Source organism: Micromys minutus (assembly GCF_963924665.1).
Source record: "Micromys minutus genome assembly, chromosome: X".
Lineage (NCBI taxonomy): Eukaryota > Metazoa > Chordata > Mammalia > Rodentia > Muridae > Micromys > Micromys minutus.
This window is the reverse complement of record NC_137970.1, coordinates 20,687,741-20,713,750: the sequence shown is the minus strand read 5'-3', so window position 1 is coordinate 20,713,750 and position 26,010 is coordinate 20,687,741. Positions and strand designations below refer to the sequence as shown.

Sequence of the window (26,010 nt, the reverse complement as noted above, 5' to 3'; positions counted from 1 at the left end):
CCTGGCTTGAACTTTTGAAACTTCAAACCCCACCCCCAGTGACATACTTTCTAGGCCACATCTAGGTCAACAAGGTCACACCTCTTAATCTTTTCAAATAGTGCTACTGCCTTCGTGACCAATTATTAAAATTATGGAGATCATTCTCAAACCAACCCATGTGCTAATTTCAAAAAATAGTTAAAGTAGATAGGAAAAGAAAAATATTTGATCAATATCAACAGAAAAAAAATTAGAAAATAGGATTCTACAAATAACCTACTAAATCTTTACTAGTATGTAATAAGAAAAGATCAAAGCAGTTTGAGGTTGTCATGGTAACATTTTCATGGGCTTTCACATCAAAATCAGTGGTCACAGTCTGTTCAAAGTATTTGTTTATATTTCTAGTGGTGTTCACAGAACCAACCAGGTGGCAGGTGCTTGTGTAAACAACTTAGAAGTGAATGGATGGATCAATGGACACTAGGAAAATCCTTGGGCTAAAACTCTGTGTTTCTTGATCAAATGAACTAAAAACGTTATCAACACCTGAAAACTGAGAGTCACTCTAAGCTATATGAAAACCCTACATTAAACTCCCAAGAATTTGTGGCAAATATTTGCCCAACTTAATATTAAAATGGATGCAGTCCTCTTTCTGTATCATGGCTCATTTCTCCAGAGCTAATCCATTTGTATTTCCATAGAGGCCTGGCTTTAATAGCTACATTATAAATTCACATATGAATGATCCATACCTGGCTATTAAAATAAAAACAGCTGTACTCTGAGTATAGGACAAAACAGATAATGAACAGCCTGTAAATATTAAAAATTAATCTGTTGCTACTGGTCCTGTGTAGTCTCACTCCATGGGAGCCGTTCCAGTGTGAAGCTGTGCACCCAGGCTCTTTCTCTACCACATGGTCCATTCTACTTGCACTAGCACTTTCTGATCCAGGTGGTCCATGACTGCTCCAGCGTGCTTTTTTCACTCACCTTCCCTTGGCAGGTTGTTGCCACACCTGGCACACATATTCACATCCCAACTCAGCAGTGGGGTTTATGTATCCCACCACTACACCTTCTTATAAAACTAATTAAGTTGCCACATCAAAGAGCATACCAAAATACTCTGATCCAATTGGAATAATATAATGTGCCTACTTAAATAATCCAGATCATCCTGTACAATTCTGTCTCTTATAAAATATTCTTAAACTGACAAACTGGATTCATACAGAGATGCACAGAAACATCCATGTCTGACTCTATGTTGCTTCCCCCTACTTCCTTCTCTCTCTCTCCTTTACAAAAACTTTGTCCCTGCCCCACTCTCTACTGTCCAGTCATGTATCACCTTGACATCAACCTACAACAGCCCTTGCATATTTTGTTTCCATTATCTGTTTTCAGGCATGCGGCCTTTCATATCTACCTTTCCTGGTGCTAGGTCATTTATGTTATTTGATCCTGGAGATCATAACACCAGGTAAGGAGAGCTAAATTACTGTTTAAAGAAAAGATTATTTCTGATAGCAAAATAAAGGTTTACAATTAGTAGTTAACTGATCTTTCTCCTCACGTAGTGGTTTTTGACCTAGTACTTAAAAAAAAATGAGTAGCAACTGAATTTTCTCCTACAACATGTACTAGAAAGTTTATTGACTTTCTGAAACTGACAGAAGTCAACAAGCACCAAAACTTTTTCCATTGATCCATCCTTTGACCTTTGGGTGTGATATTAGAGTCAAAACAAAGACTCCTCAAAGCTTCGTTATTTCCTCCAAGGATGAAACCCTCACCCTTTCTTTCACCCTGCCCAGCATTACCTCTGTCCATAAATCCTTCAGGACTGCTGCTGCCTTATTGAGACAGTCTTCTCTGCCTAGGACATGCATGGCTGCAGCAGCATTAAGAGCTCAAAGACTAAAATAGAGAAAAGGGGGTTAAGTGAATAATTATTTTCATTTAAAACCTTTTAATTAAGCAAACCTTAGCCAAGACCCAGGCATAATCATAGGAATGTGATCACTGCTTGGTCCTGAGCATATGGCCTTTCTTGGAACTATCTGAAAGCAGTGTGAGTGCCATCTCAGGCATGTAATCTCAGCTTCTCAGAGGCAATGACAAGACGATAGTTCAAGGATAGCCTGGGGTGAATTCAAGAAAAACCTGGAGGACTAAGGGAGACCTTAGTTAATAAAAATATATTAAGAGAAGATTAGTGATATAGTTCAGTGGTACAGTATCTGAGTAGCATTTGGGAGACCTTGGATTCAAAACCAGATACAAAAAGATTTTAAAATGAGATAAGGTAAAGGAAATTCAGGTGTCATCCTAAAGACTAAAATACAGCAATGTACAATTCTAATTATTTCTTTAACAAATCAAAATTTTATACCTAGAATTTCTACAGCTTTCTTTATATACATATATATTATATATAATGCAAAATATTTATACATATAATATGTAATGTGATATATATATATATATAACATATATACAATATATCTATATTTATTGTGTAACAAACCACTCAAAATGTAATGGCTTGAGTCAGAAGCAATTTATTTTTCCCTTATGATTTTGTGAGTTGGTTCAGTTGGATGATTCTTCAGGTTCATTTAATCCTGTCTGGAGTCACCTACATAGCTATGTTCAGTTAGATGAACACAAGCATTCAAGAAAACTTCTTGGCTCTGATGTCTAAGTGCTTCACCATGTGGATTTTCCACATGATTAGCTTGGGTTCTCTCTTGGCGTGGTGGTCTCAACACAGTCATTTTTTTCCTGAAATAAAACCTGGCTACCACAACCCCATTTTTTCTAGCGACATAGAAATCTGCATATAAGCAAGTTAACTATTTCTCGTATCCAAAATATGACTTCTACAAGTGGCAAACTTATGCAATCAGATAGCATAGTGAGCCCATATTATATGACATTATATCTCACCAGCGTACTTTTTATAAGTCTTCAGGGTTAAAATTTACTATTTCCTGAAATATTTATTTCTCACAAAGTAGCCTCTTTCATTAGAAAATATTGTGATGTTTTATTAGTTTTGTGAAGTGGACACATGAGACATGCACTAAAATAGAAATTTGTTCTCATGAGATCTGTATCATACATAATTCATAGATCATGTTGGCCTCTGATAAAGCCTAGGGTCATTCATTCTGATAACCAATCCCATCAATTCTTAAGAAAATTGAAGTGGTGATAAAAGTAGAAGGAATTAATCTAACTTTTACACTCAGGCTTAAAATTTCACAATCATGTCTTCAAACTTCTTTAAGAACCTTAACCTTTCTTTCTGGCTTTCATTTTTATGTACATTTGTTGCATGTACAACAATTAAACGATTCTCAAGGCATATATATGGCTTAATACAGTCTCTGGAATATTTGTTTTTCATCTTTCTTTCTTGTCGATCATCAGCCCAAGCTAAATTAAGCTACATACACATCAGTAACATTGAACTCAGTCTTGAAGCCACAGCCATGGTAATTCTTAAAATTTGCAAGAGTTGACATATCCACTTCATAGACGCAGAGGTTTTAGTCCATAGGTGACTGGTACCTTTGCTTCTGGAACATTTTGACAGAAAATGTGATGGCAGAAAGGCATTACTGAGGCAAATTATTTCCTCAGGTAACAGGTAACAGAGCATACCCATTCTCCAGAATTCCTAAATTCCAGCCAGATTCTAAGAAAGACAATGCCAAGGGAGCCATTATTCATACTAATAACTAAACCTAGAATACCAAAAGTGTATTTTCTGTCACGTACTGATCACAGAAGTAATAAGGGACTCGGGATGGAATACATTCCACCTATAATGAGTGGAGCAACATGCATGTAGAAGAGAGGAACGGAAGATGATCATTTTCGGATACTACCAATCCCACTTTCTAACATGGACTAAATTTCCCTTTACCTAGGGTGGTCATATTTTAACAATAATAATTTAAAATTTGTGTGAAATATTATATCAAATACATAAAAAAATTGTTGCCATTAGATTAATGAGGAGCTCCTATAAGGAGTACCTCTGTCTAAGGAGATATTTGTAAAAGATAGCTAAAGGAAGAAGGAGAGTCATTTTTCTTCAAGATTGTGGCCTCTGGTACATTGTTTGTGTTCCACTAACAGGTCTTGTATCCTTATGCATACAGAAATCACTAATTGGAGTTATAAAAATATGAAAGACATAAAGATGTGAGGAGGTGCTTGAGAGGAGTTGAAAACAGAGAGTAGGAAGGTGGATGGTAATAAATAAAATAACTTTTGAAGTTTGTTGTCATGATGTCACTAATGAGGTAATAACACTTTTTTGGGAAAAGAGCAACTAGAAATTCTTCACAAAGGCATCAACCTGGAGTAGTAATCAAACCCTTGAGCTTCTTGAACTGGGGTGCTTATGGCATCTGGAGAACTTTTTCCTACCATATGCAGTTCAAAAAGAATTGCCTGCTGCTGTTTAAAACATCTATATTAGGCAGAGTCTCTTGATGTCTACAGTAAATAACCCCCAAATGTCATTGTGTTTATGCTGTAAAATATGTTTATATATTTCTCATTGTATTAGTCATACATGGGTTAGCAGGTATAATCTGCTCGACACAGTCATTTAGGGACCCAGGATCCTTCTGTCTAAACTCAAATAAAACCCTGGCATCCTCTTCCACTGGAAGCTCTGCAAAAGGTCATTCATCAAGGAAGGGAAAAGAAAACAAAGCAAAATATATATTGAATAAAGACTGGAGATAAGCCAGGCCTAGAGATGCTGTATACTACATTCCATACCCAACTGTAAAAGAACTCTGGGAAATGAGGTCAAACTGTTATGACCTTAGAGAGAAAGAAAATGGTTCAGTTATTCACCAGACTTTACCACTTACCTAACTCTGCCATATAGAAGTATGAAGGCATTCTCTTATCAAACAGTTTCTTTTCTTTTCTTTTTTTTAATGGTATGGCAATTTTAATATTTGACGAAAAGCACTTTACTCCAAAACTAATCAAAAGACATGAAGTTCATGTCACATATATCACAGAAAAAAATCCACCTAGAGGGCATTACAATTTTTAATATCTATGCATCAAACACAAGAGCAAACAAGTTCATAAAAGAAACATTTTTAATATCTATGCATCAAACACAAGAGCAAACAAGTTCATAAAAGAAACATGACTGCAATTTACATCACATATTGGCTCTCACATAAAGAGTGAGAAAACCCGCCCTCACCAATAGACACATCATGCAGACAAAAACTAATCTGATATGCTAGAGCTAAATATTACTATGAACTAAATGGACCTATCAGACATTTACACATCATTTCACTAAAAAAAAAAAAAACAAATACACATAGCTTATTTTTATTCCTTTTTTTATTTTAAAGGTTTAATAGTATGCATTAAGATTTTGCTAGTTGCAATGAGCATAATGTACATGTAAAACAGGATATAACCTGGAATTAGTCAAAGTTTTCTTGGTGTGTAAAAATTAAGCATAATTGTTTTTTCTTTTCTTTTCTTTTTATTTTTTTTATTTTGTAAACTGGTACAACCACTTTGGAAATCAATCTGGCGATTCCTCAGAAAATTGGACATAGTACTACCTGAAGACCCAGTTATTCCACTTCTGGGCATATACCCCAGAGAAGCTACAACATACAACAAAGACACATGCACCACAATGTTCATATTAGCTCTATTTATAATAGCCAGAAGCTGGAAAGAACCCAGATGTCCTTCAGTAGATGAATGGATACAAAAATTGTGGTACGTTTACACAATGGAGTACTACTCAGCTATCAGAAACAATGACATTATGAGATTCTTAAGAAAATGAATGCATCTAGAGAATATCATCCTGAGTGAGATAACCCAGTCACAAAAGAACAGACATAATATGCAGTCACTGATAATGGGATACTAACCCCAGAAAGCTCACCCCAGAAACAATTCACAAACTATATGAAGTTCAAGAAAAAATAAACAGTTTCTTCACTTGTATTTATTAATGCCTGATGTCAGAAATGGGAGAACTGGATGCATGACACAAATTTGAAGATTCCTAAGCAGAATCCTATAAAGAAAGTTAAAAGCCTTAGGATCAGAAAGACATGACATAAACCAAATTTAAATCTCGTTTCCTTTCCCATTGTAAATTAAAATTTGAAATATACTGAGCTAAAAATAATAAAAAGATATATTTCTGTTTTCTCCCTTGATTATTTAATTATTGACTTGTTATCTTTTCAAAATAGTTCATTCCCCTGGGTTATTTGTGTGTGTGTGTGTGTGTGTGTGTGTGTGTGTGTGTGTGTGTGTGTGTGTAGTTTGATAAATAAACAAATTTAGCCTAGTAACTGACAATGCATGTCAGAAGATAAAAGAAAGAGCCAATTGAAAAAGTATATATTTATAATACCAATACTCTAGAAACGGAGGCAGAAAAATTACAAATCTAAGGTCCACAATGTCTACATATTGAGAACCTGTTGAAGATGAAGAACAAGAAAAGCAAAGAAGGTGAAGGGATGAAAAAGAAGAAAGAAACACCACAATATTTTCTATTGACAGAGGCTACTTTGTGAGAAATTAATATTTCAGGAAACAGTAAATTTTAACCCTGAATACTTATAAGAAAGTGCACTTGTGAAATATAATGTCTAATAACATGGGATCACTATGCTATTTGATTGGATACCTTTGCCATTTGTAGAAGTCCTTTTTTGGATACTAGAAATAGTTAACTTGCTTATATGCAGTGGAAAAGGAACACAAGAATAAAACAGTATAGAAAACTTTTTGAAATATAAAACTTCCCATAGAACCTTCTACTTCCTCCCCCACTGAATCCACTTCTTAACATTATTCACTACTACTAATTCATAGGCATATTTTAAACATTACTAAAGATATGATATTCTATAATTGTGCATGACAAACTTCCTTATTTCTGGAATCAAGCATAGTTTAGAAGTATAGATGTTTTAAGCCTAAAACTTGGGAGTGTATTTGCTTATCTGTTTTTGTTTATGTTTGAGTTAAAGGAGGCTAATTAGAATCTTTCTCTACCTCACGTATTCTACCAGCACAGATGTTTGGAGATGAGATCTTCATGTCTTCAATATATGTGTAATTAGTTCCTAGAGAAGACTATACATTTTTACAAGAACACAGAAATAACATTTATTCTTCTTGAGATAAGGTATGTTGCTATAATAAAAGTCTCAAAGGCTTAAACATTAGTTTACTTCTTAGTTGCATGAAGTCTGAAACAAGTTGGCCAGAGCTCATCTCCATCTGGTGACTTGGGTAATCCAAGTTTCTTCCATCTGGTACAGCTGCCCTCTCAAGATGTAAATTCCCAGATTGTGATGGTTGGAAAGGAGAGGACTGGAAGAGACACACCAGCTCCATACTTAGTTGGCCCATAAGTAATTCATGCCATTTTCATGCACAATTGCTTTAACAGAATTTACTAGATAGCCTATATGCCATTTTAAAAGCATCTGGGAAGAACAAGGAAGCACACTCTAAGTTTGATGAAAACAATCATCTTTGCCTTATAAGGGAAATAAGATTATTTGCAGAAAGGTCCACAAACAATGTCCATATATCATGGATGTATTTAATAAGTCAGAAAGAGTGTGTGCATAAATGAGTGTATTTAATAAGTCAGAAAGAGTGTGTGCATAAATGAGTGATGAAAGAATGTAGGATATATCCAAAATGATGAGTACAGTGCTGCTCTGAAAAGCTATTGGCTAATAGAGATTAGAGGAACATAGGCTCGCCAGTGATATGTCTACCCATCCAGCAATGAAAAAAAATATCTAAATTGATATTTTTATTATTATTGCAAGGTGCTACAAGATTCTTATTTTAACCCAAAGTCTAATTTCAACATGCTACAGAAGGAAAAATAGAGATAAAATAATGAAATTACTGAAACAAAGATTCCTGTGTTCCAACAGTTTGAGTTGCTATGGTATTGCCAAAAAGAATGAAAACGTGGCCTTTTGTGCTTTCAGTAAGCAAAGTAAATCATAAGCTTATGTTACTATTTCAATCACTTCTGCTCCTATTGCAACAATACTCATTGGTTTCATGCTTGATGACGATTCTACTTACTGTTGGTCTTGGTCTGAAGAAACTCCATGACCAAGGCAACTCTTATAAAGAAAGGAGTTGAATTGGGGCTTCCGTACAGTTTCAGAGGTCTGTTCATTATTATTGCAGGGAACATGGTAGTACAAAGGCAGATACGGTGCTGGAGAAATATCTGAATGTTATGTCCTGATCCACAGGCAGAGAGGGAGAACTGGGCCTGAAAAATCCCACGCCCAGTAAAATACTTCTTCCAACAAAGCTACACCTTCTGATCTATTTCAAATAGTGCTACTCCCTGATCACTAAGCATTCAAATATATAAGCCTATGGTAGCCATCCTCATTGAAACTACCACAATGACAGATAAGCCTCCATTTTTCTAGCCCTTCACTTCAGGACAGCCATGCCCAGTTCAAACCTTTGAAAGACAAAAAAAAAAAAAAAAAAATCTCACCAGTAGATGGTCAAAAGGACAACTTGATGTGATTAATATATGATTAAAATTTGATGATGTCATAGCAAAATGCTTTGAAATGATATAAAAACTTTTCTTATATTTAGATTTTTATGTATATATGTTTTGTCTGCACATACATATTTTTGCCACATATAGTAGGCCTGTTGCCTACAAAGACCTGAAGAGGGTATCATATTTCCTGGAACTGGAGTTAGGGATGGTTGTAAGCATCATGTGGGTGTTGGGAGCCACTAAACCTCTTCTCCATTCCCCACATCAGGCTATTTCTTAATAAATAAGATGATGCTGATTTGCCTGAAGATTACTAAAACATACATAATAAGAGCAAAATATGTTACTGTTTAAAGGATAGAGATAAGTATTGACTCTGGCAAATATGAGCACCATGCTCATTAATATGAGATGAGTCCTATCAAGTTGTATTATCTATTCAAAGTCATCATGAACTTGAGTAACCATTAGTATCATATATCAGCTGCAGTTCTAATTTTCTATCTTCTACTGTTCCCATTTCTGATCCAACTTCCCAAATAACTAAAGATCAGGACAAGAGAAGGCTTTGGGGTGAGTGGCACAAGGTCAAAGCTTACACATGTTTTCTGTGCTAACCAGGTATCTAATATAATGGGATGGTTGACTAACCCTTCCTTATTTTTCATACCATGTAACTTAAAATTTATGTATTTTACCTGGCTGGCTTATGACAGCTGTCTGTAGACTATTATTTTATGTAACACCTCTTAATAAAATTCACTTCCCGTTTGTAAACATAAGGCCAGTGATACAGAAACCAGTTGATTTGGAGACACATAAAACAGAATAGTCTCAGAAAAATCACCACTCAACTCAAAGTTAAGAATGTTTCCTTACTCTTGCTCAAATTTCAGATTTCAAATTTAGCAAATTTCCTAAGGAGGTTCATTGCCTTCTGTATTGTTCCCATTAACTGGAGACAGAAGTTCATCTAGAGAATCTATGCATTTTTGTTGAAGTTCTGTGCAAGGCCTAACCCTCCAGGATGAGAAGGAGCTAGTATAGGCTTCTGTTGGATTTCACAGAAAATGGGAGTGGGGTTCAGATTTCCCCTTTATCTTTCCAGTTTTCTTATGGTCAAGATTGAGGAGATAAACAAAACAAAACGTTGATCCTTTCTCAACTTCCTGTGTGCTAGTGGGCTGAATAGAAAGTATGCATTGAGGTGGAATGTAACAGGTATATTGGAAAATAACACATACACGGGGGGGGAAGGGAGGTAGAGGGAAGAGGGAGAGGGTGAGGGAGAAGGAGAGAGAGAGAGAGAGAGAGAGAGAGAGAGAGAGAGAGAGAGAGAGAGAGAGAGAGAGAGAGACAGAGAGAGAGACAGAGAGAGAGAGAGAGAGAGCGCATTAGGATTAGAAGATTACCAGGATATCTCAGATCAAAGACTGATGTTAGAGCAGATGTGTGTTGGACATAAATATCCAGGGCCTTTAGTCATTTATTAATCAAAAAAAACACCCTCAAAAGGGAATGACCTTACATCAAGAGCTGAGAGTATCCGGGAAAGAGAGATGGCTCACTGGTTATGATGATAAATACTGACTGCTCACTAAGAATCGGGTTCAATTTCCAATATCCACATGACAGTTCACCACTATCTCCAACTTAATTTCCAAGAGATACAACACTCTTCTTGCCTCCACAGGCACAAGACATATTTGTTTTGTACAGATTTATATGCAGGCAAATATTTATACAAATAAAAATCATGATGAAATAAAATTTGCCTACTGCCCTAAGGCTGCCGATTTGAGAGACTCATGAGGAACTAACTCAGTACTCAAGTGCAAAACCCATAAATGTGAGCATGTCAACAAAAATAGGGACATATTTGATGAATGGAAGACAGAACCAGAAAAAAATCAATGTTTCCTCTTATTTTGTCTTCTGGAAAGAAAACACATCCTAGAAAATATACATTCTATAAGATGCTATCAAAGATACCCCAGCACCAAGCTGAAGTTTCCCATGGTACCAGACAAATCATCAAATCACACATCTCCTAGTTCTCTACAAATTGTTGCTCCCAAATAAACTATCCACATATACACCTTTGTCTCAGTCTCCTGAATGGTGGAAACCTACCTCTATAACTAATAGTACCATTGCAATTCTTAGATCCAGCTCCTCCTCAAACAAGCTTCCCAGGATTACTATTGGGATAATAAGGTCATAAAATTTCTTTTCTGTCTCTGTGTTATATGTGTCAAAACTAGCTGGAGTTGGGTGTTTGAGATTTGAGACCAAAAAAAGCTTACTAACCCAACCTCATTTTCTTCCGTCTTCCCCTCACACTAATTGCATCTTCCATATGTCTCTGCACTCTCATAGTGAGACCCAGTAAGATGAAAGGACCTCACTCACTCCTCTTCATTTGTCTCTTTCAAAAGTATGAGAACAAAAAGTATCTCAACTTGACAGTGTCTCTTTTCTAAAAGGTATCTCTTATAGGCAGAACATTGAATTTTTAGTAGTTACAAACCTTCAGCTACATCCCAATAAGAAGTTAATCAAGAGTTCTAGGCTAATTTTTCTAGACCAGTGTAATTCCTTATCATCAATTAAATTTTAATCTTATATTCACATACAAATGTAGTTACTACCCCTCATCAAAAAAGCCCCTTTTGTAGAAAATAGAGACCATCATAAAAAAAAAAGAAAAAAAGAAAAAGAAAAAGGAGAGAAAAAAAACACACAACAGGAGCTAATACAGAGATCAACATACTTTGATGATTCCAGCCCCATCAGATACACCTACATCACAGCTCTTGTATCTTGGAGTTAAGGAGCTCAGAGAAAGAGAGCTAAAGGATTGTAAGAACCAAAATACAGGAAGTCTGATACGAAACAGTCTTTTCTATATCAGAACAACACAGACATGTTAACGTGGAAGAGGGAAAATTTCACAGTGTCCCACCCTAGACAAAGAACTGTAGTCAACTAAAGACTGCTGAGGAAGGATATTAGCATCTCCTACAGATAAACCCCAGTGAAGGGTGTTCAGCCTGAATATACACACATTAAAAATGAGCTCACCCAGTAATAAATATATATTTGTACATACACATACATACACATATACATATGTATATAACAATAATAATCAAAGAAAAATAAACTATTAACTTCAGGATGCCATGTAGGCTAGCTAGGAGAGACTCAATGGAGAAAATGGATAGAAAAAGTGATGTAATTATATTTTGATTAAAAACACATTGAACAAAGTTTCAGGATTAGGCTTTGATAGAGGATGGGAGGAGATAGTCCATATCAAAAGCCTGGATACAGTTATTAAAGCTTGTAAAACCAAGTCCAAAGCTAGAGCTCAGCAGCTGTCTGTGTGGGAGTCAGACACAGATCATTGTTACTTGACCCAGAGTTTGTTGCTGAGGCCCACAAAATGGTTATCAGCCAAATAGCAAGGGCCACTCTAAATGGCCCAGGAAGTGTGTCCTACAGCCCTATAACTTGACCTGCTAACTCCATCAATCTTGGCATTGGCAAAAATCTAAGCCTCAGATGCAAGTATGCCATTCTAGCATGTCTAGCCCTGTCTTGGCACATAGAGGTCTCCTCTGAGAAATTTCTCATCAGTGCCAATCAGATCCTAAACACTGTTGCTGAAAAGGGTAAGAATGTGGCTTTGGAAATCTGAAAACAAAAACAACTTCTGTCCTCTTTACAGACTTAGATCTCTCTCTTACTATCTTGAGTTTACTAGGTTTCAATTAAAACCCATCTGTTTTCTGATGGCTAAAGAACTCCATTGCAGAGCAGAAGGCATGGAAGTTATTCAGTCATATGTTAGTACACAGTTTAGTAATACAAGGTAATGAATGGCAGGGGTGAATATAGCAAAGTACACTGATGTGTGTACATGTGAAACATCCAAAAGAACAAACAAACAAAAAACAATAAAAAAAGTCAAAGGGCTCTGGGAAGATCTCCCTTGGCTTTGTAATGATACCAAAAATGAAAGGGGACAAGCACACATATTTCATGACCTGCCTCAGAGCTAGCAGGCAAGCTGGTACCTGAAAGAGTAAATAGATAATATGGGGTCATCAAATTAAAACAGCATATGACATCTCATTTTCAGGAGGTTTTCAATGGCATTTCTAATCCAGAGAAGAGCACTTACTGGCAGACAAGGGTTGATACTGTGAGAAAAGACAGCTTTTTGGAGTTTGACTAGGATGACATTTTGTCTTACCCAACATGTGTGGATTTAAAGCAGTAGATGGCTGTCTTGTGCAATATACAGTTCTTGACACTCAAAACTTCAAATGTTGGAGTTCACCATATTGCCTCTGAGGAGTATATAGTAAAACAGAAAATAAACTCATTTTTATCCATTGCCAAATCATAAGTTTGCCCAAACAAAATTTTATGTGTGTGTGTGTGTGTGTGTGTGTGTGTGTGTGTGTGTGTGAGAGAGAGAGAGAGAGAGAGAGAGAGAGAGAGAGAGAGAGAGAGAGAGAGCAAAATCAATAGAATCCATTGTATTATACAGTATTTGCAATATTTTGTACTCTGGCACGATGCACATGACAATGTACATGACAGAAATGAAAATCCAACAGACAATGGACCAGAGCCTCCTTTGGCGTTTTGCTTACAGGTGTCTCTCTAGCCTACCTATGAATTTGCAGAGAAATGATGAGAAGTACATATTCCTGAGAATTGATGTATTAGTTTTGGAAAATCATAGACAAGGGACTGGAGATGTGGCTCAATGGATAAGAACATGTAGTGTTCTTCTAGAGGACACAAGTCAACAGGTGGAGAACCTGACAAACTATGGCCTATAGGCAAAACACAACCCAGAGCTTGTGTTTTTGTAACCTAAAGACACTGCTGCAACCGGCTATCACTGTGGTCTAGAAGAAAAATCAGGCCATTGCCCTTCACCCCTTCTTTTGCTTCTACTCCAAGACCCTGCTTCACAGACTAATTGCTGTTGTTTGACCATGCGTACATTGAGGCCATTGCTGTTGACAACTTCTGGACACAAAGCAGTCTAGGATCCTTTTTGCTAGCTGCCCAAGTTCAATGACAGTGGGTGTTAACAAGAAAGAGTAAAACTGATCTAGATTAGATCCTCCTAACCCCACTTACCACCTGTCACTCATGGAACTGGTACCAAACCATATGAGCACATTTCTTTCTGAGGAAGTCTATATAAGTCATATAAAGTAGCAACTGCTCTTATGACCAAACATCCTAGGCAAAGGAGACAGGGTGAATAGGTTCTCTCCCTCAGTAAACCATACAAACTCCTCTCTGTTGCCTTTGGGAAAGAAAAACACCAAATACTTATTCTCTATCATTTTCCATTAAATTTTGGGACTACACCAAAATAAATGTCTACAATACACTATCTAAATAGATTAACTGTTATGATCTATGATCAGGGAACCCAGAGAAAGGGAAATGAGAGTCTGTGCCAAGAAATCAGAGGAGGCTCTGATTTAATCTGCATTCAAAAGAGCAATGCAGGTCTTAGATCTGTAGACCAGAACACATACACTTTGGAGACATTGTGTCATCTGCAAATCAGGCTCAGTTATAGGAGGAATGTGAATGCCACCTACCAGGCTCAGTTATACTGGGAATGTGAACACCACCTACTTGGCACAAACAGCCTTGACACACTGGAAAAAATTCACACTCCAAAACCTGGAAGTGGCAACTGGCTGAAGCGCTTGAGGCTTAGTGAGAGGCTTAGTGACAGGCTTTCTTGAATACAGTCAAACTTCTCACTCAAGGCAGAACAGTTTTCCAATCTCTTTGCTATGTACTTGAACTGGGCAACGAAGAATGTTTCTTGTATCTCTGCCCTCTTCTTATACAGCAATTTAGGAATAACCTCTCAAAAGATCAGTGCAAGTGCTAAGACCAAGGACCTGTGAGTGTGAGCTTATTAGGAAATAGCATTTGTCGGCAGATGTAATCAAATTAAGAATCTTGGAATGCATTTATTCTGAACTGAGTGAAGATCTTAATAAAGTTCAGTGACAGGTGGCTTTCTACAAGAATCATGAGGGGATCTAAAATGTAAGACAGAAAAAGGCATGAAAACTCAAAGTGGGGCTTTCACATGCCACAGAATAAATATCAAAGACTTCCTACAGCTGTCAGAGTCTAAGATAGGGGCCACAGAAAGGATTTGCCATTGATTCTCTGACAAATTTGGCAATATCAAGAGAGCAGCATCACACACTAAGATGCCAATAGCATCCTCCTCCAGAGTGACAATCAAAACTGTCCCGGGTACTTACAAATGCTCCAAGTAAACCATCTAAATAACCATATAACACCTAAAGAAATAGAAGAAGTCATTAAAAGCCTCCCAACCAAAAAAAGCCCAGGTCCAGACGGGTTCAGTGCAGAATTTTATCAGACATTTATTGAGGATATAACACCAATACTCGCCAAACTATTCCAAAAGATAGAATCAGATGGCATATTACCCAACTCATTTTTTGAGGCTACAATAACCCTCGTACCTAAGCCACACAAAGACCCTACAAGGTAAGAGAAATTCAGACCAATCTCACTTATGAACATTGATGCAAAAATACTCAACAAAATCCTTGCAAACCGAATCCAAGAACACATCAAAACCATCATTCATCATAACCAAGTAGGCTTCATCCCTGGGATGCAGGGATGGTTTAACATAAGGAAATCCATCAATGTAATCCACCATATAAACAAACTTAAAGACCAAAATCACATGGTCATCTCACTAGATGCTGAGAAAGCATTCGACAAAATCCAACACCCCTTCATGTTAAAAGTCCTGGAAAGAACAGGAATCCAAGGCCCATATTTAAACATAATAAAAGCAATATACAGCAAACCAACAGCCAACATCAAACTTAATGGCAAGAAACTTGAAGCAATCCCACTAAAATCAGGGACTCCACAAGGCTGCCCACTCTCCCCCTACCTATTCAACATAGTACTGGAAGTCCTGGCCGGAGCAATTAGACAGCAAAAGGAGATCAAGGGGATACAAATCGGAAAGGAAGAGATAAAAACATCACTCTTTGCCGATGACATGATAGTGTACTTGAGTGACCCCAAAAATTCCACCAGAGAACTCCTACAGGTGATAAACAAGTTCAGCAAAGTGGCTGGATACAAAATTAACTCAAACATATCAGTAGCCTTCCTATACTCAAAGGACAAACATGTGGAGAAAGAAATTAGGGAAAAGGTACCCTTCACAATCGTTACAAAAACTATGAAATACCTTGGTGTGACTCTAACTAAGCAAGTGAAGGACCTGTATGACAAGAACTTCAAACCTCTAAAGAAAGAAATTGAGGAGGATCTCAGAAAATGGAAAGATCTCCCATGCTCATGGATTGGAAAAATCAACATCTTAAAAATGGCCATCCTACCAAAAGCAATCTACAGATTCAATGCAATCCCCATCAAAATTCCAACCCAGTTCTTCATGGAATTGGAAAGATCAATGTGCAATTTCATCTGGAATAACAAAAGACCTAGAATAGCGAAATCCATTCTCAACAACAAAAAAACATCTGAGGGAATCACTATCCCTGACCTCAAGCTATATTACAAGGCAATTGTGCTGAAAACTGTATGGTACTGGTACAGAAATAGGCATGTGGACCAATGGAATAGAATAGAAGATCCAGAAATGAGCCCTCATGTATATGGTCACCTGATTTTTGACAAAGGAGCAGTAAACATTCAATGGAAAAAATACAGTCTATTCAACAAATGCTGCTGGTCCAACTGGCACTCAGCATGCAAAAGAATGAAAATAGACCCTTTCTTTTCTCCTTGTACAAAGCTCAAGTGTAAGTGGATCAAAGATCTCCACATTAAACCAGATACACTGAAACTATTAGATGAGAAAGTAGGGAAAACCTTAGAACACATAGGCACAGGAAAAAATTTTCTGAACAAAACACCAATGGCTCAAGCTCTAAGGTCAAAGATTAACAAATGGGACTTAATGAGATTGCAAAGTTTCTGTAAGGCTAAGGACATCGTCAAGAAAACAAAATGGCAACCAACAGAATGGGAAAAGATCTTTACCAACACCACAGCAGATAGAGGCCTAATATCCAAGGTGTACAAGGAACTCAAAAAACTAGACACCAGAGAATCAAATAACCCTATTAAAAAATGGGGTACAGAGCTAAACAAAACGTTTTCAGTTGAGGAACAGCAAATGGCCGAGAAACATCTGAGGAAATGCTCCACATCCTTAGCCATCAGGGAAATGCAAATCAAAACAACCCTGAGATTCCACCTCACACCAGTCAGATTGGCCAAGATCCAAAACTCAGATGACAGCAGATGCTGGCGAGGCTGTGGAGAAAGAGGAACACTTCTCCACTGTTGGTGGGGTTGCAAGCTAATAATACCACTCTGGAAATCTGTCTGGCGATACCTCAGAAAATTGGATATAGTACTACCTGAAGACCCAGCTATTCCACTTCTGGGCATATACCCCAGAGACACTTTAATACACAACAAAGATATATGCACCACAATGTTCATAGCGGCTCTATTTATTATAGCCAGAAGCTGGAAGTAACCCAGATGTCCTTCAGAAGATGAATGGATACAAAAATTGTGGTACATATACACAATGGAATACTACTCAGCCACCAGAAACAATGACTTAACCAAATTCTTAAGAAAATGGCTGCATCTAGAGAATATCATCCTGAGTGAGATAACCCAGTCACAAAAGAACAGACATAATATGCAGTCACTGATAGTGGGATGCTAACCCCAGAGGCTTGCACTCCCCCAGAAACAACTCACAGACTGTATGAAGTCCAAGAAATAAAGAAAACAAAAATATATATATATTTACAAAACAAGAAGACTTTGACTATTTCCATGTTGCGTTTTGTTTTGCATGTACTTTATGCTTATTGTAACTATTAGGTTTTCAATGCATACTGTCAAGCCCTTGAAAAAAATCAAGTACTGACTAAAAAATATATTCACATGGTTTTATGTAAAAATTATTTTAATATCTGAAAAAACAGTACTGACAAAAATGTATAATTTTAAGCAAAAAATGATTAAAATCTGTACATTTATCTTTGTTTTGTAAAATAAAGTCGTTAAAAAAAAAAAAAGAAACAAGATGGTCCCAGGATTTTCAATAAAAGAAATGCTGTGCTGTCATTATGCCCTCTAACCTAAAAAGAAGGCATTTCTGATGTCTGTGAAGGTTCTCCAGTCATCAGATCACCTAGGCATCAGAGTAAGACTACATCATAAAGGCAAATTCAAATTAGAACTAAAGTGGGGAAGCAAGAACACAGAAAAAAACTACTGTCTTCTCCACTGATGAGATCACTCCTCTGAGCTACTCAGTGTTAAGCAGGAACTCCTTTTAATTCACTTAGATCACTAGACATAATAAAGATTTGTTATCTTTGCCTTTTTATAACATGAAGGTAAATTTAAGAGTTCTGAAAAAAAAAAAGGACCCAGGACCATCAGAGAGAGGGGAAGATACACACACACACACACACACACACAGAGAGAGAGAGAGGGGGGGGGTGAAGAAAGGGGGAGAGAGAAAGAAAGAGAGAACAGAAAGGGACAGAGACAGACAGACACAATTACATACAGAGAAGTAAACAGACAAACAGACTTACATAGAGGCAGACAGAGACAGACTTGCAGCAAGGGGCAGATAGTAAACAGCAGAGAGACAGACATAAAGACAGACAGACAGAATTACAGAGACAGACAGACAGACAGACAGAATTACATAAACAGACAGAGACTGATGTGTAGAAAAGGACAGTGAAGAGACAGACTTAAAGAAACAAACAGTTACAGAATGGCTTACAGAGACAAAGAAACACAGAATCAGATGGACATACAGTTACAGACTTACATAGACAAGCACTGTTACAGACTTACAGAGCCAGACTTACAGAGACATATTTACTGAGACAAATGGGCAAACAGACAGTGACACACAGACTCACAGACAGATTTACAAACAAATGAGCAAACAGACAGTTACAGACAGACTTAGAGACAGACAGACTTACAGAGACATATGAACAGTTACAGACAGACATATACACAGATAGACAGACTTACAGGGACAGATGGACAGACAGAATTACAGATACATACAGACAAACAGACAGTTACAGACTAAAAGACAGACAGACTCACAGAGACAGATGGACAAACAGAAAGATACAGACAGACTTACAGACAGACTTACAGATAGATGGAAAAATAGACAGTTACAGACAGACTTACAGACAGACTGACTTACACATACATATGAACAGATAGTTGCAGAAAGACAGACAGATGGACAGACAGACTTATAGACAGACAGACAGTTACAGTCAGACTTAAAGACTGATGGACAGACAGATGGCCAGACAGTTACAGACAGACTTACAGACAGATGGACAGACAGACAACTACAGACTTACAGATGGCCAGACAGTTACAGACAGACTTACAGATGGACAGACAGACAACTACAGACTTACAAATGGACAGTTACAGACAGATTTACAGACAGATGGACAAACAGACAGATGGACAGACAGACAGTTACTGACAGACTTACAGAGAGACAACCAAACAACTACAGACAGACTTACAGACGAATGGACAGACAGACAGACAGATGGACAGACAGTTACAGACAGACTTATATACAGACAGACAGATGGACAGTTACAGACAGACTTAAAGACAGACAGACAGATGGACAGACAGTTACAGACAGACTTGCAGACAGATGGACAGACAGACAAACAGATGGACAGACAGACAGTTACAGACAGACATACAGACAGATGGACAAACAGTTACAAACAGACTTACAGACAGATAAACAAACAACTACAGACAGACTTACAGACAAATGGACAGACAGACAGACAGATGAACAACAGTTACAGACTTACAGACAGATGGACAGACCATTACAGACAGACTTACAGACAGATGGACAAACTGACAGTTACAGACAGACTTATAGGCAGACAGATGGACAGATGGACAGACAGTTACAGACAGACTTACAGACAGATGGACAAACAGACAGTTACAGACAGACTTACAATTAAAGACAGGCAGACAGATTGACAGACTTACAGAGAGATAGACAGAAATGGACAGACAGACAATTACAGCGAGACTTATAGACTGATGGACAGACAGATGGGCAAACAGATGGTTACAGACAGACTTACAGGCAGACAGATAGACAGTTACAGACAGACTTACAGACAGATAAACAAAACTACAGACAGACTTACAGACAAATGGACAAACAGACAGACAGATGGACAGACAGTTACAGACAGACTTATAGACAGACAGACAGACAGATAGACAGACAGTTATAGACAGACTTACAGATGGACAGACAGTTGCAGACAGACTTACCAACAGATGGACAGACAGACAGATGGACAAACAGTTACAGACAGACTTATAGACAGACAGACAGACTTACAGACTGATGGACAGGCAGATGGAAAACAGTTACAGAGAGACTTATAGACATATGGACAGACAGACAGTTACAGACAGACTTACAGACAGATAAACAGACTACAGACAGACTTACAGACAGATGGACAGACAGTTACGGCCAGACTTACAGACTGATGGAGAGACAGAAAAACAGACAGTTACAGACAGACAGAGATAGACAGACAGACAGTTACATAGAGACTTACAGACTGATAGACATATGGACAAACAGTTACAGACAGACTTACAGACAGATGGACAAACAGTTACAAACAGACAGTTACAGACAGACAGATGGACAGTTACAGACAGACATACAGACAGATGGACAAACAGTTACAGACAGACAGATGGACAGACAGTTACATACAGACTTAAAGACAGATGGACAAACAGACAGTTACAGACAGACTTACAGACAGATGGACAGACAGATAGACAGACTTATAGACAGACAGATGTACAGACAGTTACAGACAGACTTACAGAGACAGATGGACAAACCATTAAAAACAGACAGAGAAAGATGGATAGATACAAACTTACAGAGATAGAGCCATTTACAGACAGATGGAGAGACAAACATAATGAGACAGATAGACAAACAGAATATTAGGTACAGACTAAGGTAACAGAGTTAGACAGACTTGCAGAAAGATGGACAGACAGACTTCAAGAGTCACATGGACAAACAGACGATTAGAGATAAGCTTAAAGAGACAGACAGACTTACAAACTGACAGAAAGACAAATTGCAAGAGACAGACAAACAGACAATTACAGACAGATTTTCAGAAACAGATGGACAAACAGACAGTTACAGGCAGACTTACAGATAGACTTACAGAGACATATTGACAAACAGGCAGAGACAGAATTAGACACAGATGGACACACAGACTTACAGGGACATAAAGACAGGTAGACTTAAAGTGACAGATGGACAAAAAGACAGTTACAGACAGACTTAGAGACAGACAGAGACATGGACAAACAGACAGTTAAAGACAGACTTAGATGAACAGACTTACAGTGACATATGGACAGACAGTTACAGACAGACTCAGACACAGAGATGGACAGACAGACTCACAGAGACAGATGGACAAACAGGAAGATACAGACAGACTTTCTGACTGACAGAGGGATGGACAGAGAGACACACTTGCAGAGACGGATGAACAAACAGTCATAGACAGATATAGAAACATAATTACAGAGACAGATGGACAACCACAATTACAGACAGAATTACAGAAACAGACAGACAGATTCACAGAACCAAATGGACAACCGTATAATTACAAATAGGCTTAAGGAGGCAGACAGACTGAATGATTCACAGAAACAGATGGACAAACAGACAGACTTACAGAGAGATGGAAAAACAAAAAATTACAGACTTACAGATAGACAGACAAAAAGACAGTTACTGAGAGACTTAGAGACATAATTACAGAGACAGATGGAGAACCACAATTACAAACATATTTACAGGGACAGAAACAGATTCACAGATACAAATGGACAAACAGAAAGTTACCGACAGACGTAGCGGCAGACAGACAGACTAACTGACAGACTGAATGACTGACTGACGGACTGAGACAGATGGACAAACTGACAGATTTACAGAGTGATGGACAAACACAGTTACAGACAGACTTAGATAGAGACAGACTGATTTACAGAGACAGACACACAATATAGACAGACTTACAGAGAGACAAAAAGAAAGACAGACACTAACAGAGGTTGACATTTAGAGACACTCTTACAGAGACAAACAGGTACAGACAGACTTTTTGTGCAAACAGACAGACTTCCAGAGACAGACAGACATATAAAGAGACAGACTTCCAGATATAGATGAACAGACAAAAAGACTTATAAAGGCAGATGGACAGATAGACTTACCGAGACAGAGAAAAACTTACTAAGAAACAGTTCTTCATTGTGCAAATGTACCACAATTTCTGTATCCATTCATCTGGGTTCTTTCCAGCTTCTGGCTATTATAAATAGGACTGCTATGAACATTGTGGAGCATGTGTCCTTGTTATATGTTGGAGTGGCTCTGGGGTATATGCACAGAAGTGGAATAACTGGGTCTTCAGGTAGTACTATATACAATTTTCTGAGGAACCTCCAGACTGATTTCCAGAGTGGTTGTACTAGCTTGAACAATGATCAATTGATCTACAATGGAGGAATGTTCCTATTTCTCTACATTCACACCAGCATCTGCTGTCATCTGAGTTTTTGATCTTAGCCATACTGACTGGTGTGAGGTGGAATCTCATGATTGTTTTGATTTGCATTTCCCTGATGTCCAGGGATGTTTAACATTTATTTAGGTGCTACTCAGCCATTCCATGTTCCTCAGTTGAGAATTCTTTGTTTAGTTCTGTACCCCATTTTTAATAGGATTATTTGATTCTCTAGAGTCTAACTTCTTAATTTCTTTGTATATATTAGATATTAGCCCTTTATCAGATGTAGGATTGGTAAATATCTTTACCCAATCTATTGGTTGCCATTTTGCCCAATTGACAATATCCTTTGCCTTACAGAAATTTTGCAACTTCACAAGGTCCCATTTGTAGATCCTTGGTCTTAGAGCATAAGCCATTGGTGTTCTGTTCAGGAAATTTTCTCCTGTGCCTATGTGTTCTAAGCTTTTCCCCACTTTCTCTTCTAATAGTTTCAGTGTACTTGGTTTTATGTGGAGATCTTTGATCCACTTGAACTTGTACAAGGAGATAAGAAAGGGTCTATTTGCATTCTTCTGCATGCTGAGTGCCAGTTGAACCAACACCATTTGTTGAAGAGGCTGTCTTTTATCCATTGAATGTTTTCAGCTCCTTTCTCAAAGATCAAGTGACCATAGGTATGTGGGTTCATTTTTGGGTCTTCAATTCTGTTCCATTAATCTAGTCTGCCAATCTACGTACCAATACGATACGGTTTTTATCACAATTGATCTGTGATATAGCTTGAAGTTAGGAATGGTGATTTCCTAGAAGCTGAGAATAGTTTTCGCTATACTGGATTTTTTTGTTATTCCAAATGAATTTGCAAATTTCTCTTTCCAACCCTATGAAGAATTGAGTTGAAATTCTGATGGAAATTGCATTGAATCTGTAGATTGCTTTTGGCAAGATGACCAGTTTTACTATATTAATCCTGCCAATCCATGAGCATGGGAGATCTTTCCATTTTCTGAAATCTTGATTTCCTTCTTCAGAGACTTAAAGTTCTTTTCATACAGATCTTTCACTTGCTTGGTTAGGATCACACCAAGTATTTTATATTCTTTGTGACTATTGTGAAGGGTGTCATTTTCCTAATTTCTTTCTCAGACTGTTTATCCTTTGAGTAGAGGAAGGCTGCTGATTTGTTTGAGTTAATTTTATATCCAGCCACTTTGCTGAAGTTGTTTATTAGCTGTAGAAGTTTTCTGGTGGGATTTTGGGGGTCACTTAATTATATTATCATGTCATCTGCAAATAGTGATATTTTGACTTCTTTCCAATTTGTATTCTTTTGACTTCTTTTTGTTGTCTAATTGCTCTGGCTAGGACTTATATTGTACTATATTGAATAAGTAGGGTCCTGGGCATATAGCCAAAAGAGTTTCCAACATCTATCAAGGACACATGCTCCACCTTGTTCATAGCAGCCTTATTTATAATAGCCAGAACTGGAAAGAACCCAGATGTCCTTCAACAGAGAAATGGATGCAGACATTTTGGTACATATACACAAATGAGTACTACTCGGCTACTAGATATAATGACTTTATACAATTTTTAGGCAAATGGATAGAACTAGAAGCTATGATCCTGAGTGAGGTAACCCAGTCACAAAAGAACATACATGGTATGCACTCACTGATAAGCAGATACTAGCCCAAAAAGCTTGGAATCCCCAAGAAACAATCCATAAACCTTATAAAGCTCAAAAAGAAGAAAGGCCAGAATGTTGGTGTCTTAGTTCTTCTTAAAAGGGAGAACAAAATCATCACAGGAGGAAATAATGGGACAAATAAAGGAGCAGGGGATTTGAGAAAAGATCATCCAAAAACAGCTTCACCATGGGATCAATCCCATATGCAGCCACTAATCCCAGGCACTTTTTGATGCCAAGAAGTGCTTACTGGCAGAAGCCAGATATGGATGCCCCAGAGAGGCTCTGCCAGACTCATACAGATACAGTTGAGGATGCTTGCAGCTAACCATCGGACAGAACACAGGGTCCCCAATGAAGGACCTAGAGGAAGGACTGAAAGGGTTTGCAACCCCATGGGAAGAACAAAATTATCAACCAACCAAACCCTCCAGAGCTCCCAGGGACTAAAACACCAACCAGTGAGTACACATGGAGAGACCCATGGCTGCAGTTGCATATGTAGCAGAGGATGGCATTTTCTGGCATCAATGGGAGGAGAGACCTTTGATCCAGTGAAGGTGTGTTTTCCCAGTGTAGAGGAACCCCAAGGCACTGAGTTGGGAGAACGTGGTTGGGAGAGGGAGCACCTTCATGGAAGCAAGGAGAGGAGAGGGGAATAGGAGTGGGGCGGGACGGGAATAACATTTGTAATGTACAGAGAACATCCAATAATTTTTTCTTGAAAAATGGAAGAGATGTGGAGATTTGTATTGCGACACCTGGAAGACTGACTGACCTTTTAGAGTGTGGGGAAACCAATCTGAGAACAACTTACCTTGTCCTTGGTGAAGCTGATAGGATGCTTGATATGGAATTTAAACCCCAAATAAGGGAAACTGTAGATCAAATAAGACCTGGTAAGCAAACACTAATGCAGACTACAACTTGGCCAAAAGAAGTAAGACAGCTCGCTGAAGATTACTTGAAAGAATACATTCATATCAATATTGGTGCACTGGAACTTAGTGCAAACTATAACATTCTTCAGATTGTGGACATATGCCATGATGTCTGGAAGGATGAAAAATTGATTCATCTAATGGAAGAAATCATGGTGAAAAGGAGAATAAAACCACTGTTTGTTGAAACCCAAAGAAGATGTGATGAACTTATCAGCAAAATGGGGAGAGATGTGTGGTCTGCCATGAACATCCATGGTGATAAGAGTTAGCAGGAAGGTGACTGGGCTCTAAATGAATTGAAACATGGAAAAACTCCTATTCTGATTGCTACCGATGTGGCCTCCAGAGGGCTAGATGTGGAAGATGTGAAATTTGTCATCAATTATAACTACCCTAACTCCTCATATGATTATATTCATAGAATTGAAAGAAGTGCTCCCAGTACCAAGACACACACAGCATACGCTTTCTTTCCACCTAATAACATCAAACAAGTGAGTGACTTTATCTCTGTGCTTCGAGAAGCTAATCAAGCCGTTAATCTCAAATTGCTTCATTTGGTCAAAAACAGAGGTTCAGGTTGTTCTCAGGGTAGAGGAACCATGAAGGATGAACATCGTGAAAGATACTCTGTGGCAAAAGGTGTGGATTTAATACCTTTAGAAACATGGAGAATAATTATGACAGAGGCTACGCTAGTCTACTTAAGAGAGATTTGGGGGCTGAAACTCAGAATGGTGTTTACAGTGCTGCCAATTACACCAAAGGGAGCTTTGGAAATAATTTTGTATTTGCTGGTATACAGACCAGTTTTAGGACTGGTAATCCAACAGGGACTTACCAGAATGGTTATGATAGCACTCAGCAACATGGAAGTAATGTTGCAAATATGCAAAATGGTATGAACCAAAAGCATATGCATAACCTGCTACTGCAGCTGCTGTGCCTATGATTGGCTATCCAATGCCAACAGGGTATTCTCACTAA

The 26,010-nt window shown here is 37.9% G+C and overlaps 1 pseudogene across 1 annotated transcript; it reads left to right on the top strand.

Annotated features, from left to right (window-relative positions):
* The first annotated feature begins 1,400 nt into the window (after positions 1-1,400).
* On the top strand, positions 1,401-26,010 carry LOC308414826 (putative ATP-dependent RNA helicase DDX5; annotated as a pseudogene). Its single transcript has 2 exons — positions 1,401-1,474; positions 24,815-26,010. The product of its transcript is annotated as a putative ATP-dependent RNA helicase DDX5 (transcript).